The sequence below is a fragment of the Ambystoma mexicanum genome, chromosome 2p (assembly GCF_040938575.1).
Source record: "Ambystoma mexicanum isolate Mex_15411 chromosome 2p, UKY_AmexF1_1, whole genome shotgun sequence".
Taxonomy (NCBI): Eukaryota; Metazoa; Chordata; class Amphibia; order Caudata; family Ambystomatidae; genus Ambystoma; species Ambystoma mexicanum.
Genome location: NC_090923.1, coordinates 428934522 through 428955564, shown reverse-complemented (window position 1 = coordinate 428955564; position 21043 = coordinate 428934522).

Below are 21043 nucleotides of genomic sequence, written 5' to 3'. Positions count from 1 at the left end.
AACTGGCTGCATGATGACATGTTTTATGTAGATGGGAGGAGAGAGGACAAGTTTATTGCCTTTTTCTTCATTAAATAAAATAGCCCATGTTATCTCCTTCTGCCATGACATTTCAAAGTCTTAAGGACCTGTGCTCAGGAGGAGATGAAATCACTCACGGGCCCATAGGTCAGCGCTCACCCTCTAGAACTTGTAAGACAAGATAGCTGCACCATGTGAGGTCAGGGGGTGAAGGATTCACTAACTCCAACACGACTCAATAATGAGGACTCAGTAAATTGGCAAAGGGAAGTCTGTTTAATGACAAGTACATCAAACCGAGAAACAAATGGAAATCAGCAGCATTGCGATCACCTGTCTCGCTCCGACTTCCTCGAACTTCAGTCGAACAGTCATTGTTATAGGCAAAACTCGTCATCACTGACGTCTAATTCTATAAAAAATCATCATGCAATGTAATTGGTTAGGAAGGGTAACTTAAGTATAGGTGATATATTTGTATATGATAATAGAGCATGCGGATTGGATAACTCTTATCGGGTGGGCGTCTACGCTCATCCCTCTACATCACGCGTGATGGACGTCACTACAACTACAATGTCTTATTGGTTATAGTATCTATAGGACTCCAGATAACTTGGTCCATTGTTATTGGGCAGGTTACACCCCTAGACATAAATTTCCACTTTTATTTAGCAGCATGCAGAATGGACACCCCTGTGCCTGGTGTTCCATGTTTCACCCTGCCTCCCTTCCACCAATCAGTGTTTTAGGGCGATGTGTCAATTAGTTGGCTAAGGATGGCCTCGAAACTGTAGTCTCTTATCGGGAAAAGTTATGGCATTCTCGGGTCCTGGATGACATCAGGCGTTGGTACTTCTTTGCGCCTGGCTGGTCACGTGTTAGTTCACCATGAATCTGTTTCAGTTTCCAGCTTTTAGTACATTTAATTCTGCTTCAGCCTCGCCACCTGCACGGGCCCCCCTTATCTTGACCTTCATGAGGCAGGCTGGTATGCTCCGAAGTTTGAGTCTTGTTAGCTGACACTCTCCTCCCTTTCTCCGGTTGACCTCGATTTCCTAGACATGAGCCGCGCTTTGTTGAGTTTCGATTCAGCTCCTTCTCTTGCCTTTGGCTGGGTTAGGAAACTTGGCCTGTCAGGCCTCTGGCAGCCTGGTTACATTTCTGCTTTTACAAAATGGAGTCGCACTTGTATAATGTGCCTTATTGAGGTAGATATATGGTTGGTGCTTGCCGCTCTATCTTCTACTAAGCATTGCAAACAGTATCGATTTCTTAGCATCTTGCGTTTCAAGCCTATTTACACACGTTTAACAGGTCAGATGCTTCCATCTTGTCTCGTAGCACCGTTTCCTCATGTTTTAACATTATCTCTTCTCTGTGTCCATTACATTTATTTTCGTAGTTACTCGCACTGGCGTGTTATCTTCGATAGCTGCTTTTGTTCATTCACAAGTCTGTTCAGGCCCTTGTGTCATTTCCACTGGCCTTCCATTAGGGCTCTTTGGGTCTCTTCGTGGACTGTCTGTAGGTACTCTCATTTCGTATCAGCGGCTGGTATGGCTGTCTGATAGGGTACCGTGCTGCCCAGGGTTGTCTGGTTATGGGTGCTTTAACAGGTATGGATCTTCTGATGTATACTGGGTGGAGTCCCAGTGCATCTCTTTGTAGGTTAATTTGCTCTTCATACGTCACATACCTTGGCGAGTATGCTCCTGGTACCTCGAAATGATGAGGGGAAAGGGTGCAGGCCATGTCTGGGACCTCCTCTACACTCCCCCCTCTGGTCGGTTCATCTACCACTTCTGCAACCTCCTTTGCATTCATTTCTTTTGATTCTTCTGTATCATGCTCATCGTCTTCAGCTTTTGTACATGAGGGTGTGAATGTGTGAGCCTTTGGAGTCCATATTTTTATCACTCCCTTCAAACTCCCTGCTGTTTTCACATGTTCTTCTTCGTTCCATGTCATTAGCTGACATTGTCCATTTGGGCTGCAGTGGATCCATTTTCCTTCATACCTTCTTCGTTTCTTCGGGTATATGAAACTTGTTCCTTCTGGCGCAAATTTGCTGGCTTTCACAAAGTCTCTTATTTCTTCATCAGTCAGGTCTCTGGGCTTGCACCCTGGCTCAACATCAACCATTATTTTCATCCCAATGGCTTTCTTTGCAGTTTTCTGGCACTGTGTGATGATTATCTTGATAACACAGAATCCTAGCAATACCACTGCTAGTAGAGCTCCCAGAAACTTGAATACATCTGCCATCCATTGTGGGATCCACGAGAATAGGTCTCCAAACCAGCTGTCATTGTCCACTTCATCACTTTCATCGATCATCTGGTTTTTCAGGCTTGTCAACATGCTTATGGCCTCTTTTAGGGTTCAGTTTTCTTCATCGTGTGATGGTACAAATGTGCAACATGATTCGCCGATTTTTGCACAAACACCTCCATCCATTGCAGTGATCATGTCAAGCACATATCTGTTTTGGAGGGTCATCAGTCTGATTGCTCTCAGCTCTTCTTTGATCGCGTTGAATCCTTTTATAGTGGTATTGATGGTCTGCAATAACTCCCACCTGGTTATCTGCAACCATTTAGCATTCACTCCAACTTGGTTGTGGGGCAAGAGTAGTGTTGTGAATACTGTTGAGGTGAGGCTGGACAGCCTGTGTTCATACGGGATTGCATGGAATGCCTCTTCTGATTTGGGAGAGAAATAATTTTCCCTCTTAATTCTGGACACCAGTTCCACAGATCTCCTACTTCTTAGATGAGCATCTGCTTTCGGGAAACTGTCCAACTACAAGTCGTTCTTAGGGATCACTAGCGCGGGAACGTGAACGTTCACTAGTGTGCATATGCCTCCCCAGTTTTTCGGCAGCCTTATGTATGCCTTGGATCCACACACCCAGTAATGGTCCATAATAACTGTGGTACCTTGTGTCATTCCTGGTGCTTCAAAGATTCGTCCGCAGTTTTGATTCTCTCCCATCTTCCTTGTGCCATTGTTTCTGAAACATAGTTTCAGGCTCTCCAGTGGCACTATTTGCAGGGGTCCCCCTCTATCTTCGTCCCATGTTAGTAGCTTTACTAGCTTTGGCCACAGGGGTTTGCACAGTTTTTGAGAGTTTTCTATTGCTTCTTTGCAGGCTCCAAGGGCCATCCACGGTCGGCAGATTACTACTCCGTCCTCCCATCCATCTGGGGAGACCACTGACCCCCAGATCTGCATTTGGCCTCTGTTCTTCCAGATTTGAGCCTCTTCTGCAGTCTTTCCTTGAACGTTCAGTCTCGGGTTAACTTTGCATCTTATCCCTGATCCTTTGATGCCAGGGATCTCGTACCTGATCACATGATTTCTGGTGTGCGCTCAGTTTCTTGTTTTAATGTTCTGGACATAGCCATCTTCATCCCGGTAATCCTTTTCGTTGGCCCATATCAACGAGGCGTCTTTTCCCATAAATTGTTCTCTGGTGTTACACATTGCTACATGTGACATACAGTGTGCTGTAGGGACATCAATTTCTACAGCCACGAAGATCTTGGATTTTCCCATGCTGCATGGTAGGAGAGCACAGACGAAGCATTCTCCTTCCGACTGTCTTCGTCCTACTTCCTTCATGTGCTGGTACCATATGTTGTTTCCGAGATGGGCTGTGCTATCCAGGTAATCATTAAGTTCATTATCTTCATGTGGGCTTCTCTTGATTCTCAGCATTCTTCTGTAGTTTGCTATGACTATGGGCCTCAATTCGCGGATGGCGGTGGACCAAGGTGCTATTAGAACCTTGGTCCATGCTGGTAAAATACCGGCACCGCCTTGGTGGAAAGGGGAATTACCGCCCTATTCCAAGGTTGGTGGGGCGGTAATTCCCCCTTCCCCCATTGCCCTTCCCCATTCCCATTTTTGCCCCATAGGGCATAATGGGAATGGGGAAGGTGCTAATTACGGCACCGCAAATTGCGGTACCGTAATTAGCTCCCTGGTCCCTTTGCGGGTTGGTTTTTAACGCCTGCAAAAAGCAGGCGTTAAATTCCCCAACCCGCAAAGGGACCTCGTAGTAAGGCGGTAAGGATTTACCGGCACCGGTAAAATACCGGTACCGCTAAACCCTTACCGCCTACCGTGTAATGAGGCCCTATGTCTCTAAATGCGTCTGTGCTGCTTTTCCTCTCTGCGTGTCTCAGTGGAGCAGACTGCTTCGACTGCATCGCTGTGGTAGGAGAAGGGTTTGTGTTTCCTTTCCTTACCCTTTGTATGTTGTCATAGACTTCCTATAACCGCCATTTGCTCCCCAACCTCCCAACGTGTGGTTGTGTTGTAGGCCTGAGGCTTGTTCCTTGCATTGGAGCAGGTGTGCTTGCTGATATAGTCTCTAAAGTCCTGCCTTTCAGCTCCTCATGCAGTTTCTTTGCTCTGACTATGAATGGGAACAAATAGTATATCAGCATTTGTGTTTTCTCTGTGAATTCCTTTGTGGCTACTTCTGCTCTTTCGAGGGATTTTGCTATGCCCTCTCTCTATAGTGGTTCACTTGGCTCCTCTTGGGTACTTCCACTGTTTTCTGGAGCTGATTGTTCGGCAGGCAGTCTCCCCTTCTCTGCTGCCTTCGTTGGAGGCCCTGTAGCCATAGACACTTGCCCTTGTCTGTGTGCATCCTGTGTGTGGGTGCGTGCAGAGGTGAGTGCAGCGTTTTCATTCATTCCGTGCTGACCCTGTCTCCAGCTTTTCTCTTCATTTGTTACCTCAAATGTGTCTAAATCATTGCTCATTACATTTAAATGTAGTTTGTTACTTTTATCATCAGGTTTTCTTGGGACTGGAATGACTATATAGGATCTGGGTGCTTTCGTAGGCCCCAGACGTTCATTATCTGGTGGGTGCACTGAGATTGGCACACTTCGTGCACCAATAAAGAAAGCAGTTCTGATTGTTAATGACAGAAAAACAATAATAATAACTGTACATATAATCGTTCGGAATGACAATTTGCAGCATTTTCTTCCAGGGAAGTGGGGGCGCCCTTCTGTTGGGGGTAAAACTAAGTTACTGTTCTGGGCCCCCATTTCAAATGAGTTCATAGTCAGTTATTTATTCCTTCTCTTGCTCTGGTCTCGTAGTTTGAGAGTTCCTTAGTATTAAAGAGACGAGTGCTTCTCCAAATGTCCCCCTCATGTGAGTGACGACGGTAGTCTCTGGGTACTCAGTACAGTTCCTGTTCTAGACTATGGAAAAGGGTTAGGCTAGCAACTTTGGTACATCACATTCATTATGCATATCTATAATAGGTTAGGTCCCAATGCACGCCTCGAATTTGCTTTGGTCCTGAGGACATACTGGAACTTGCTTAATGCGAAAGAATGAAAATATGGAACTGCTAAAAATCACACAAAAATGAAATGTTGTAAAAATAAAAACAAAAATAAAAATAAAAGTGAACATATGAAAAAATAGGAAAAAATGAGAAAAATGAAGAAAAAGGAAAATAAGATGGTGAAGTTCTTGTGTCCGTTCCTTTCGCCAGGTCTCTCGGCGACAAGTTGAAGAACAGTGTCTCTCTCCTCGATCTGCTCCACGGCGGAAGGATGACGAAAAGGATAATAAGAAAAATAGAAGAAAAAATTAAAAATAACTATGATCAAGATGTCGTAATCCTCGTTTCTGCTCTTCTCGATCTGTCCTCAGCGGAAAGTTTATTGGGATCTCCTCTTCACAAGGCTCTCCTCAGCAGTTGATGAACATAATTACTTCTCAATTGCGCTATGATGGCTCTCAGGAGCTTGTTTAATTGTGCGTTCTTTACTGGGTCTCAGGAATGCGGGTACGTCAACATTGTTGGGTCTACCCACTAGTTCTGGAAAGTTCTCAATGAGGTGAAAGAAGACATGGTATGCATATCTGCTGTCTTCTGGTGACAACAACATTTGCTCTGATTTTCTGGTCTCTAGATCACAGGCCTTTCTTGTGACGTGAACAGTCTTTACACGTTCCTGCTGCGTGGATTGCGACCACGTAGTTCAGCTTGTACCACACTCGGTTTAGGAATTTGTTGTTTCTTGGATCTCTGATAAAGGATAAGGTATCTGTGGTTCTGCCGATGAGTCCTGGGCATTCCTCTATGATGCGAAAGAAAAGCGTGTATGTCAGTTCATCAATGATCACTTGTGGTGGATGCATCTGTACCCTTATCACCATACTCGGATAGTACAATGAAGGCTTCTGTGATGACAGTCAGTAATTGCCAGATTATTTTCTTGTTGGCCGGATCTTGAATAAAGTCTGTGATACTGGTAACTCTCCCTACAAGTGATGGATATGTCTCTAATACTAGCCGGAAACAGCAAAGCACATCCTCTGTGATGTTTCTACTGGGGGTTACCATGAATTCTGTGAACAAAGTCTCAAGACTGATTGCTTCAAGATACTGTGTTACACTCTCAGGCAATGTCTTATTTGCAGTCATTCAGAGTCTTGATTCTTTGTACTAATTGGGCATGTCGTGCTTTCAAAAGTTCTTTTATCAATGTTGTTGTGGCTTTGGATGTGCTTCTCTTTACTCTGCAACTGGGATGTACAGAGTGTTCGTTATGTCCTTATTCCCCTTTGCTTGGGGAACCTGTCTAGTTTTATGCCACAACTTGCATCCGGGTTCTTTGTCTTGGTTTTCTGCTCATGCGTCCTTCTTCGTCACCATGGATCTTGTCTGCAGGTGCTGAGGTTCTTCCCCGTTGTCTGTGGTTTCTTTGCAGTTGGATGCAGCAGGAGGGCTCTCCCCTATATACGGTTTAATGTCATTTATGAAGATCCATGCCCTTCTGCCCTGGAGCTTGACGGCGGAGGGGGTGCAGTCCTCTACGATGAAAGGGCCATTAAATCGTGGCTCGTCTCACCTCTTCCTGGTAAAGTTCTTCACAAGCACGCTGTTGCCAGGGAAGACGAGGGGCGCATGTACACCTTGCTCGGTGTCTGCTTCAGCACCTCCTGCTGTGTTTCGTGCTGCGCCGTCCCCTTTTCGCCAATGTCATACAGCTTAAGTAGTCCTGCATCTCTGTTGCCAGAACCTCCCTAGTTGGCTGGGTATCACATCTAGCTCTATCTCGGGGGGTAAGAGAGGTCCTCATCCTTCTGCCTGTAACTATCTTGTGCAGCGTGAGATGATGGTCGGAGCCGAGTTGGTTCCGAAGTGCATACAATGCCAATGGTAGACAGTGCAGCCATCCCTTCTTTAATGTGAGCTTCAACTTGGCTATCCTCTCCTTAAGCAAGGCGTTGATCGTTCACATATCCCATTCCCCTCAGGATGATACGCCAACGAGAACTTGTGCTTTATACCAAGCAACAAGCTAATCTGTTCGAAAACTGAATTTACAAAGTGGGCCCCATTATCTGATCTCATTACCTCGCACACCCCCCATCTAGGGAACACTTCCCTCACCTGGGACTTGGCAGCACAGGTAGCGTCAGGGTGTGTAGAGGGACCTGCTTCTATCCATCTAGAGAATGGACACACCACCACAATTAAATACCTGTACCCGTTGCACTCTTGAATCATGTCGACGTAGTCTATGTGCAAGTGCTGGAATGGCCCATTTGGTCTGGGAATGATTCCTCTCACTACTTTTAATGTGTGCCTAGCGGTGAACTGTTGGCAGATAATGCTGTTTGCCATGAAAAATGCAACATGCTCTGCTAAATTTGGTGTGAACCAGTCTTCTGCGAGCGCTGCAGCAAGATTTTCTTTTGTCATATGGACATGGCCCATTTGGTCTGGGAATGATTCCTCTCACTACTTTTAATGTGTGCCTAGCGGTGAAGTGTTGGCAGATAATGCTGTTTACCATGAAAAATGCAACATGCTCTGCTAAATTTTGTGTGAACCAGTCTTCTGCGAGCGCTGCAGCAAGATTTTCTTTTGTCATATGGATGGGGTAGTGTAGTTGTTCTAATGCTACTTTTAGAAGGGCGACAGGCATTACTTGTTTACCAGTGCTGTCTTGCCTCCACAACCCATCAGAGGGGTTTAAAGAACACCTTTGACGCTTCCACAAATTTTTCTCCTCCTGAGGTGCCTCCCCCTGGAGCTCCATTAGCTGAGTCTGCCCCATATTGCTATAGGCTTCTGGTTTGGCTCGCTCTACCATCATCCGCTCATGGGTACGTGCCACCTCCACGTCCATGATTGTTTCATTCTTGGATGCCATGCGCTTGGCTTCCGTGTCCGCTTCATGATTTCTACGTGACACGAAATCTGTCCCCTTGGTATGAGCGGCGCATTTCATGACCGCTATGCCCACTGGAAGCTGTAGTGCTTTTATCAGCCTGTCCAATAAGGCTGCATGTTGCACTGGCATGCTGTCTGCTCGGAGGTAGCCCCTCCTTTTCCAGCATGCAAGACCTGCATGTAATGTGGATGTCACATAGGCTGAGTCACTGTACACAGTTACTTCCTGGTCTGCATGATTCTCAATGGTGAGTATCAGTGCCAGCAGTTCTGCAGCTTGCGCAGAATAGTGAGAGGGTATTCGCGCACTGACGAGTACTCGAAGCTCTCCATTTGCTAGGTGTTTTACCACGGCCACGCCTGTATACCTTTGTCCGTCTTCTTGGTCGATTCTTGAAGAACCGTCAATGAACACGATTTCGCCACCTGCCAGGGCATTTTTTCTTTACCCTGGGGATTTCATCATAGAATTCCTCATAATTCGCACAGTCATGTATAGGTTCTCCTTCTGCGACTGGTTCAGCTATGAATGTAGCAGGGTTCACAGTTTTACATCGAACTATTTTGATCGAAGGGTTAGAAATAATCACCTCATAGGTGGATGCTCTCTGAGATGTCAGTGTGCCTTTTGGCTTCTCTAGTATGACGAACAGCGAATGCTCAACATACAATGTCATGGAGCACCCCATCACAATGGATGACGCCTTTTCGATAGCGAATGCGGCAGCAGCTAGATTTTGTTCGCATGGGAAGTGGCCCTTCATAACCGGGTCCAGACTCCCGCTGTAATATGTTAGGGGTTTGTACCCCAGCGAGGTTCGCTGCGCAAGCACTGACGTCATAAAATTACCATCAGAGTGTGAGAACAGGTAGAACTCCTCTGCATAATTAGGAATCCCGAGAACTGGGGCCTTACAAATTGCCCCTTTAAGTTCTGCAAACCCTTTCTCCATTGCCTCAGTTCATTCAATTTCTCCTTTTGTTGCCTGGGCTTTCTTCAAAGCCTGAAGCAAGGGCTTGATATACGAGCTGTAGTCAAAGACCCATGCTCTGACATAATTGCACAGGCCTAAGAAGCTCTGCATTTGATTTATCGCGCGCGGCTTGGTCGTGTTCATGATGGCTTCAGCCCTTTCTGGGGTTACCTTTTTCCTCTCATGACAGATCAGTTGCCCTATGTACAACACCTCCTGTTGACAGTACTGCAACTTTTCCTTATCAACTTTGTATTCCTTCTCAGCCAGTATAGTCAATAGCTGGACAGAGTCACACCTGCATTGCTCTTCAGTGGTGCTGCAGATCAGAATGTCATCTACATACTGCAAAACAACACTGTCCACCGCAATATTGCTTAGGTCCATTTGCAGGACTCTGTTGAAAATAGACGGGGACTCGCAATACCCCTGTGGCAACCTTGTACTTTTCAGGCGCATTTGTCTGAAAGTGAATGACGTCAGGTCTTGTGAGTCACAGTGCAGTGGAATTGAGAAAAACGCGTTTTTCAAATCGATCACCGTAAAATATTTTGCCTCAGTGGGTATGTTACACAGAATTGTGGATGGATTAGGGACCAGAGGAACTCGGCTTCAACTATATCGTTTAATGCTCGTAAATCTTGGATTAAACGCCAAGACCCTCCCTTTGATTTTTTGACAGGGTAAATCACTGTATTGCAAGGTGATTCTGACGTCACTAAGATGCCCTGCTCCATCATGGCGGAGATTGTCTTTGCAATCCCTTTATCCGCTTCTCTGGACATGGGATACTGTCGCGCTCGTGGTAAAATTGCTCCTGGTTTCAGTTTAATTTTCACTTCACCTTCCCCCTTCAGGAGACCTACGTCATAGGGCCCTGTAGTACATACTGCGGCAGGAACTTGGGCCATGTCGTCATCAAAGTATTCTGGACGTACCAGCGCCAACATCATTGACTGTGGCACCTCCCGTTTGATCATTTTGACCCAAAATTTGAGACTTATTTCCACTCTTGTCTCCTTTAGGTCAGGGTGCTCTTCGAACAGATCGTCATCGGTGACGTCAGTCACTCGATACCCTTCTTCGATGGCGATAATCGCACACCATTGTCTGCCTTCGTCATCATATCCTTCGACCAATACCACTTTCCCTCACACTGCGTCAGATTGTATCATTAAGGGAAATACTTGTCCCTCCTCTTCGTGCATGGGTATTCTTGGTCTGAACAGAAACTCATCGAGGGTTCTCATAGTTTTGTCTGCGAGGCCTGGTAGTCCCGTCATAAGCACCCGCACGCCATACGCAAAGACTTCTGGCTCTAACGGTACAGCTCTCATGGCTATACGTCCTGAGTATGCTCTGATCATTTCGCACACGTTTGAATAATGCATTCCTGGAGTGGAGCACACTATACCATTCTCGGTAAACGAGATGGTCATGTTCAATTTAGTCATCAGGTCTCGGCCCAGAATATTTACTGGGGTCTGACGCGAATATAATAGGGGTACATTCATTTCACGCTCTCCCACTGAGACTGGGAGTGCGTCTGTAAAGGAAACTCTACTATGAGCTCCAGTGAAACTCTGAGTATCTATAGCCTCGCCGGACAAGTAAAATTTGCCCTCTCATATGCATGAGCGTGTTGCACCCGTGTCAACTATAAAGTAATATTCTTTACCCCCTATGGTGACATTCACCCTTGGTTCCCTGTTAGGGTCTGGTGTCACCGATAGGATAGAGCAAATCAGAGTCCCCCGTGAGCTGTACTATTTCATATATAAGTTCAGCCCACTGTATACTTGTTGATTTCCCCCAGCCCCAGGGTTGACTCCCCCTCCGGAGCTAGTGCCCTGTGACATTTGCAGTGGTGCCTGCTGGGATTGTCCCTGTGGCAAGTTCCCCATGTTTGGTGGTTGAACCACTTGCTGTGCACCTTGCTGCACGCCTGATGTCTGATGCTGTATGGTGTAATTTTGTGCACCGCCCTGTTGCGGGACGGCAGGCTGATTCACCATGCCTGCCCCCATCCCTTGGCTATTTTGCCACATGCCTTGGCTTTTGCACATGCGTGCCATGTGTCTTGTCATTCCACACAGCCAACACACTGGCGGTGATCTGGCCATCTGTCCATCTGGCATAGCTGGACCGCCCATCTGCGCATTCTGAAAGCCATTTTGATTATTCTGAAAGCCTCCCTGGTTACCTCGAAACCCTCCTTGATTACTCTGCCATCCTCTTCCTCCAAAACCCCTTCCTCTTGGGTAAAATCCTGCATTACCCCGATTATTCTGCGATGGGTTGGTCGCTTGTTGTGCGCTTGGTTCGGCTGGGCTGGTGAGCATGGCTCCCTCGAGCGCATACTTCGAGAGCTTCTTTTGCACCAGCTTTGCCTTCTCACCCTTACGAGTTGCCTCCTTTTTCTGGTTCTTTTCCTGCAACAGTCTACAGTAGTGTGCAATTGTCAACTGTATTTCGGCCCATGGTTTTGCTTCTACTCCTACCAATTTTCTGAGCTGCTTCTGCACCGGTTCAGGTAACCCCTGGCATAATATGTGGTAGAATACAGGGATAGATTTCGTCCAAGACTCATGCGTTTCGAGCACCCACGCGTCTTGAAAATTCTGGATATAAATCAATGGGTCCTCTGACTCTTTCATTTTCCGAGTCATTATAGCCCCCATATCAGAAGTGTCTGAATATAGCGTTCGCAGCACTTTCCACACTGCTGCCCTACAGTTATTAAATGGCGCTCCGTCATGGGAGGTGTTAGTTAGGATTACCCTAGGATAGCCTGCCAATTTCCATACATCATCTGCTCTTTCACCAAGTATGGCAATTAGGAGGCCCTTAATGTCCCCTATAGCTAAGGTGACACCCCCCATCATATTCTCTAACTCATGTATCCACTTTCCGGCTCCCGATGTCAGCATTGAAAGCTTATTTTTAAGGTTCTCTCGGTCCATGTGTGGCCATGGAATATATTGTGGTCTTGCTCCCCCCTTTTCTAGCAACGGGAATTGGAATGCACAGTCCTCCTTCTCTTTCCCCACAGCTCTCCGGTCTATCGCCAGGGTGGCATTCCTGCCTTGCCGTCTTCCTGGCAATGCCCTTAATCTTTCTGCCTAGGTAGGTGGTGACGCCCCCTCTGACCGTGGGGTGTTTCTTCATGTCGGCTGGACTGTCCAGCAGATTTCGGTGCCCTACTTGTGGACCCGCTAGCGTCTGACCATCGTACCTCTCTGTCCCCTGGGAGCCTTTTTTCGCACCATCTCCCTTCTTTCCTCCGCTTCCCCACCGGAGTCAGATCCTGAATACTCCCAGTTTACACAACTCCTTGCATCTTTTTCGTTCTGCTCAATCTCCAGCCTGTCTAGGGACAGTCCCCTGCTCCCACTACTTAGGGTGACATCCTCAGTGTCATATAGCTGAGTGCTCTCTAAGCGCTCATTTTCCCCTCCTCCATCAGATATCTGCTCTAGCCCCATCTCATCGTATATTTTATCGATCGTTTCCCCGATGCTTCTGGTGTCGAAGTCATCTTCAATGTTTGTCCCGCTTGTACCTGGTACCGCATCGCTTGCAGGAAAGAATTCTTCTATGTCTTCCCATTCTACTGTAGGATAGGGTTTAATCACTTCCTGCTCCAAATATTCAAGATCCTGTGCCCTATGTCTGCGCTTACGTTCCATTTCCTTGTCTATTTCCTTTCGCTTCTTCTCTAGCCTTATCTACTTCCCTCATCAGTTCATTTCTACATTCCTTTGCCCTTCTACTTTCCTCATCTTCTGGCTTTTTTACCTTCCTTTCGTGCACTCTCCTTTCTTCCTCTAACTTTAGCATGTTCTGCCTGTACTTTTTATAGGCTGTGTATTGTTTGCGACTGAGCGGTATTCCTTGCTCTTCACAATATAGTTGTTCTCGCCTTAGCCTTTCTTTCTTTCTTGTCCTTTCATCCCTTACTTCCATCCCTTTCTCTCTCTCCTTTGCGTCTCATCAGACCTCTCACTTGGACTCAAATCATCACTTCCTTTTCCATCCAACTTCAGTAATATCTGACCTCCCATCCATTCATCTTTCGCGAATGCCATCTCATCACCTCTACCTTCATTTCCTTTACGTTTATTTCCCTCTTTCTCTTTATCTGGAGGTGCACAACTCTGTGCCCAATCTTTCCCTTCATCTTCTCATCTCTCTTTGTCCCTTGAGACCGCAGAGACGATATTGTTTTCCTGTTCTTTTCCCTTATTATCATCACTATTGTACGTAGGTGACTCATATGCGGGGTTGCTATACCCCATGGCTGCCTTAAGTTCTCTTAGTGGCTAAATACCCTCTGACTTACTTCCTTCAATCACTGGCTCAGGCGGGGCTGGTGGCGCAGTACGCATCTCACCCCCATCCGTACATACATTTAGTATCCAGTCTGTGGGTGGTTCTTCCACCTTCGTTTCTTCAAACATCTTCCACAATTCTAGAACAGCAAGACGTTTCTCTAACTTCTTGCCTGTATATGTGTCGTGTAGGAAGGTCGTCATATGCTGTAAAACAGCCTGAGAAAGTGACCCGTTCTGGGGCCAAGGCATAAACATCTTATTGGCGGTACCCTTAACCCACTCCGTGCTGTATTTCTATAGTTTTGGTGCATGCTTGGCAGCTGTTTGCACAAATGTGCAAGGGGGTAACTTCCTCCATTTTTTATTTCGTCACTAACAGTATTTATACAGTTCTTTAACCTTCCAATAGTATGAGCGAGCACCACATACGCAAGCTCCAATCCAATCTTTTCCCGCCAAAATTTATACCAACAATTTACTCAAAACCCAACAATTCAATGGCGATTCCCTCTTAGTTACAGAATCGCGTAAAGCAAAATGCATTTCAAACCATCATTAATACAATTATTTTACATTTCACATACAACAAGACATATATGACAGACACTTGACAGACTAGACGAACACCAGCTGGACACACGTATACCTGCCTTTTAATCAATACCCCGACATGGGGTGTAAACAAACCCCTTTGATGCCGTCTTTAATCGTCACCGTAGCCTAATCGTTCCCCTCTGTGGGCTATGAGTTCACGTTTTTTCTGACCGCTGTTTTAAAGCGCAGGAATAAGGCGAATCCTTACGTTTTTATCTCAGGTACCCCCCGGTAATCCTTACGTTTTATCTCAGGTGCCCCCCTGGTAATCCTTACGTTTTATCTCAGGTGTCCCCCCGGTATCCACTCTTTATTTCTTATGCTCGAGTCATTAACCCCCTATATATATACAGTCTTCTCTACTTCTAACTACTTTATTTTTTCTCCGCCGCCCTCTGTTACCTTTCCCCTACTTGCTTTAATGCCTACAAGACATTTTCCAAAGTAACAAGTTAATTGTTTCACTCACCAATCGCATCTTTTCCTCTCTGGAACTTCAGGATCACCGCCCCTTCCTCTTCCAGCTTTTAAGGTTTTCATCCGATCTGCTGCCCGTGGGTATGAGAAGGGTTATGCTTGGAAAGGTGGGTTCCTTCAGACCCACTGCAGATTTTTGAAATTTTACTCTATCATTGTCCACGGGGAGCTTCTCAGTCTGCTCAGCCGGAATGGCGAAAGGACTTGTGATCTTGCCAAAGGCCTAGAGTTACTTCGTGCCGTCGGTCTAAAGGTGTCTTAGTATTAATAATCAATAATTAATGGCTGAAACCGTCCTCACGCTACCAAGTGTTCAGTAGGAGAGGAAATCACTGACGGGCCCATAGGTCAGCGCTCACCCTCTAGAACTTGTAAGACAAGATAGCTGCACCATGTGAGGTCAGGCGGTGCAGGATTCACTTACTCCAACACGACTCAATAATGAGGACTCAGTAAATTGGCAAAGGGAAGTCTGTTTAATGACAAGTACATCAAACAGAGAAACAAATGGAAATCAGCAGCATTGCGATCACCTGTCTCGCTCTGACTTCCTCGAACTTCAGTCGAACAGTCATTGTTATAGGCAAAACTCGTCATCACTGACGTCTAATTCTATAAAAAATCATCATGCAATGTAATTGGTATAGGAAAGGTAACTTAAGTATAGGTGATATATCTGTATATGATAATAGGGCATGCGGATTGGATAACTCTTATTGGGTGGGCGTCTACGGCCATCCCTCTACATCACACGTGATGGACGTCTCTACAACTACAACGTCTTATTGGTTATAGTATCTATAGGACTCCAGATAACTTGGTCCATTGTGATTGGACAGGTTACACTCCTAGTCATACATTTCTACTTTTAATTAGCAGCATGCAGAATGGACACCCCAGTGCCTGGTGTCCCAAGTTTCACCCTGCCTCCCTTCCACCAATCAGTGTTTTAGGCCGATGTGTCAATTAGTTGGCTAAGGATGGCCTCGAAACTGTAGTCTCTTATCCGGAAAAGTTATGGCATCCTCGGGTCCTGGATGACATCAGGCGATGGTACTTCTTCGCACCTGGCTGGTCACGTGTTAGTTCACCATGAATCTGCTTCAGTTTCCAGCTTTTAGTGCATTTAATTCTGCTTCAGCCTTGCCACCTGCACGGGCCCCCCTTATCTTGACCTTCATGAGGCAGGCTGGTATGCTCTGAAGTTTGAGTCTTGTTAGCTGACGCTCTCCTCCCTTTCTCTGGTTGACCTCGATTGCCTAGGCATGAGCCGCTCTTTGTTGAGTTTCGATTCCGCTCCTTCTCTTGCCTTTGGCTGGGTTACGAAACTTGGCCTGTCAGGCCTCTGGCAGCCTGGGTACATTTCTGCTTTTACAAAATGGAGTTGCACTTGTATAATGTGCCTTATTGAGGTAGATATATGGTTGGCGCTTGCCGCTCTATCTTCTACTAAGCATTGCAAGCAGTATCGATTTCTTAGCATCTTGCGTTTCAAGCCTATTTACACATGTTTAACAGGTCGGATGCTTCCATTTTGTCTCGTAGCACTGTTTCCTCATGTTTTAACATTGTCTCTTCTCTGTGTCCATTACATTCATTTAGGTAGTTACTCGCACTGCGTGTTATCTTCGATAGCTGCTTTTGTTCATTCACGAGTCTGTTCGTCGAACTTCCTGGGATGTTCAGTATGTCCCATAATCAACAAAAGAGATGGCCACGCTGCTAACAACTCCATGTGTTGTGTACATTAATAATTATTTATGGCAATTCTTTCGTGCACAAAGGTCACAGAGAGTATCTCAAAAGTGAAATAATCAATTCAGTATAGCTTGTAGTAGTTCCCAATAATGAATTGTTATTAACCTATGTATGACTATTATGATTTTGTTTCAAATTCCTGCTTTGTCCTTCGATCTATGTCATTGTAATATATGTATTCCTCTAAAACATTGGTTTTAAGTTTTGTTCTTCAACAGTACTCAGTGCAAATATGTATGTTTCATTTTTCAACATTAAAATTAATTCTAATTTGAGATACTCTCTGTGACCTTTGCGCACAAAAGAATTGTCATAAATAATTATTAATGTACACAACACAGTGTTGTTAGCAGCATGATCATCTCTTTTGTTGATTATTGTATGTTGCCCCCATCCACACTTGCCCACAGGGGCCTCCCTATTTTTTTGTAATACAGTATGTCCCATAGACTTGAACAGGTCTGCTGTGTTATCACAATTTAATTTACCTTGACAGCTGAAAGCACACAATGGTGTCTTGTTCTACCATGTAACCCTCCCCTACGAAGCCTTGGGTTATGACATTCCTTTGAGACAGCTACCATCTAGCTGTCCAGAGCATTTTTCTGAATTAAATGGTTTGTTCAAGAGTGCTACACTGGAACTTTTTCCTTAAAGCTGCAGAGCTCACTTTCTGCTGTGCTGGTGCAATATAAAATGGCACCTGCTTGTCACATTATTTTCCTCTGTAGGACACATTTGCTCTGCATTTATTTTGTGTTCTACCGAGTCCTGGTGCATACCTGGCACATGATCCATCTATCTATGGATAGCTGCAACCTGATCATACCTACAGTCATCTTGCCCTACTTGTGCTGTGAGCTCCTATCTTGGGTACATGCCTCCCTGTCAACTAGTCTATGCTATTTAAAAATGCACTAATTGTGCAAGCTAATGCCTTATCTGTCCCCTAATAGTGTAGCAAAACTAACTATTCTTTGTGACAGCTGCATTCCAGGAGAATGTAAAGTGCAGTTTCAAATGTATCCTTTTTGATTTTATAATTCCATTTCTTCTGAGGAAGGCAGAGAGGCACATGCTCTATAGTCAACAATTGCCCCAATACTAGATCTTTCTTCAGTCATTGTTCTAACAAATTTAGTACTCTCTTCACACCCTACAAGGAAGAATATCTTGGCTGAGATGGTCTGCTCAGTTTAACTCCTTTTAATAATTTGGCTACTGCTGGGTGCTCTCCTACTGGTGCTCATAACTAACTCCTAGGCTTGCCAAATGGAACTATAGCTATAACCTCGTGGAGGGTGCCCATGATACTCTGATGTGCTCTATAGCTTCCTCTGAGCGCCATGGCAAACACCATCTGTGCCTGAAACTCTGCATGCCAATAACATTATTGTCTGACCCTGCAGTAGCGGGTGCTGAGCTCCCGATGGATCTGGTAGGAGATCCACCCTCTGCGGAATCCTCCGGGGGAAATCCAAAGAAAGTTCCATCAGAACTGGAAACGAGGCCTGCGATCTCCATTCTGGTTTCACTATCACTGATTCTGCTTTGTCCATGTGCATTTTTACTAGTACCCTCGCCAGCATTGCGAATGGGAGAAACACATAATGGATCTGACCCTCCCAACTGTGTAGAAAGGCGTCTGTCCCCAGGGCCTCTGGATCTAGTCTCCACGGAAGTACTTCGTCAGCTGGATATTCTTGGGCGAAAAGATCCGTATGGAATGGACCCCACACTTGTAACCTCTGTAAAAGAAGATCTGTGAAGCTTTCAGTCACTCGAGTCAGTTCTGCGCTCCCGGCAGATAATCCGCTGTGACTGAGATCTTTTTTTCCAGACAGAAATGCCAGAAGTCCTTTGCTAACTGTGCTAACATCTTTCGTTCCTCCTAGCTGGTTTATGCACCTTCCTGCAGAGATGTTGTCCATCCACAGAAGTATACAGCAATGCGCCTTTCCTTTGGCAAACGCTTTCACTGCAAAAGAGCCTCCCAGAAGCTCCAGGCAGTTGATATGAAGCTAGAGTTCTTCTTGCGACCATTTTCCACCTGTCTCTGTCTGACCACACCTGGTGCCCCAGCCTGACCTGCTGGCATCAGACTCTACGATGAGTTCTGGAACATCTCTGAAAATGGTGTTCCACGCTTCCTTATTGTGAAGCCACCAGCGTAGTTCTGCCTTGCTGTCCTTGTCTAGTGGTACCAACTGATAATATCTAAAATCTTTTTGGAGATATTTGATTTTCAGCAACCTCTGAAGGGCTCCATAGTGAAGAGGGCCAGGAAAGAAAGCTTGGATAGATGCCGCGAGTAGGCCCACTACTATGGCTAAATTGTGAAGCGATATAACCGGATTCCCGAGAGCTACTCTTAGATCCTTCTTTATTGCTCTCATCTTGGGAGCGGGTAGTACCAAGGTTGCTTTTCGGGTGTCTATTGTAAAGCCTAAAAACTCTGTTCTCTTGCTTGGTGTTTGAGCATATTTTTCTTCGTTTACTAGGAAACCCAGCCCTGATATCAAATTCGCCCACTGCACTTGCCAAATATTTTTAGTTTTGTTAAGTCAGATATTGGGTGGTTTGTAGCAATATGAACAAAGATGGGGGATCGAAGGTCTTTGTTGCGGATGGCTCGCAAATGTTCAAAAATTCTCACCTTTAATTTTCTAATCATGCTCCCAATATATAGTGTGAAGTCAACACTTCATGAATCTCTAAAAGAATAAGAAATTGTGAGCTATAAAGTACATGGTAACCAATACAGCAATCTAAGTCAATTTCCTGAAATTAAGAGGATTTATTTGTCACAAAGTGTAAAAGCAACACCGGTTGAAAATGATTTGCTAAATTTGAACTGACGAATACATATGATGTGTGAAGTCAACACTTCATGAACCTCGAAAAAGAACCGTATATAAGTTGGCAAATAAAGAAGATTGATAAAATACAATTCAAAATTCAGACTCACCTGTTCATTTCATTATAAGAGGTTCTCGCATTTGAGTAAGCTTTTCCTAATTATTAAGTATTAGTCATAGTGATTCTGTGTAGCAGCCACAGAGCCATTGGTATTTACTCGTGCTGACGACAACAGTCATCGAAAAATAGTTCTATATTCAGAAGTTTTCAAAGTGTCGCCAAGGGAGTGTTTTGTTGGCTGTGATCTTTTATTTTTTCGGGAATTACTCTACATTACCCCCAGGCTGACACAAAATTGTATCTAGCAATACATCATGGAAGAAGCGTTTAATCAAAGAGCACAAGCCAATGAACTTTTTCTTAGACATCGCCAAACTGGCCCCTCCGCTTCAACACAAAAAAATCATCATTCTTTAAGATATTTATTTGAGCAATTGGAAAATCTAAGTAAACAGGAATTAAATAAATGGTGGGAGATCAAAACCCTTAAAATGTATTAAGAGGTCAATAGAGTTCCTAGGGGTCTCCGTATTTGTATTTTCCCCATCATTTGAAGAGGATGATATAACAGCACTAAATGACTGGGTAGAGTTATTAAACAATACATCAAAGGAAATGATGATAAGATTGATAAATCAAGCAGCAATGACACATGAAACAATTATGAAAGACATTGAAGATACCAAAGAAGCGATTAAAGATTTGGAATGTCCAGAGATAACCTTCAAGAATTACCAAATCCTAGATGACTTTCTGGGAAACTATGAAAGAGAACTTAAATTAAAAAAAACAAAGAACCTTTATTAGGGATGAGGATGATTATATCAACAACAGGAACTTTACATTTCAAAGAAAATATGATGTCGGTACGAAACAAAACCCCGTAAAAAGTAAAATTCCTACAGCAGCAAGCAATCTTTCAACACCATCCTCTTCAGATATTGAATCATCCAGTGACAAAGAAATACTTGTTATGGAACTTGCTCCAGCTACAAAAACTTCTACTGCTGAGTCAACATCTGAAACTAATAAACCATCTCCCAAAAGACAAGTTTGTCCTTTTTTAGAGGAAGTTCTGAGACACAGAAAAAGTTCAAGAACAACCAATCCAATATATCGAGGTGCACAATTAAAACCTAAAAATACCTCTCACCAAAACGTTATAGAGGCAAAAGAGGTGGAAGTAAAACACGGAGAAGAAAACCAAGGAGTAGAGACAAGAGCTCAAAGACAAGGGAAGAGGAGATAAATCTCATCATTAATCTTTCAGATTATGAAGTCGCACCGTCTCTGACTTCAGCTCTCAGCAAAGGGCTATCATTTAGTCCTACCAACAAAGGAGACTATTTCCAGACACAATTGGACCTTTACAGATTCTGTAGGAAATTGAAACTAAAAAAAACATTTTGAGGAAATGCCAAGCAAAAAATAGGAACTTCAAACACTATTTCCATCAGAACTTTCTGATAAAATGGTCGAAGATACAGTGGATCTACTCAATTTAGAAGAAGATCAGTACTACACTAAGGAAATGTTTTTGGAAGAACAACGTATATCGACATATTTGACTGAAGAAACCAGCCTAAAACCCAAATCAACTTTCATACCAGTTCTCTCATCAGAGAATGTGATAGATATTTTTCATAAGGTAGTCAGTGGCAATCTATGGAAAAATTATTTGAGCAACAATTGCACTAAATTTACACACAATTTAACTAAAGATGAAAAATTGGCACTAA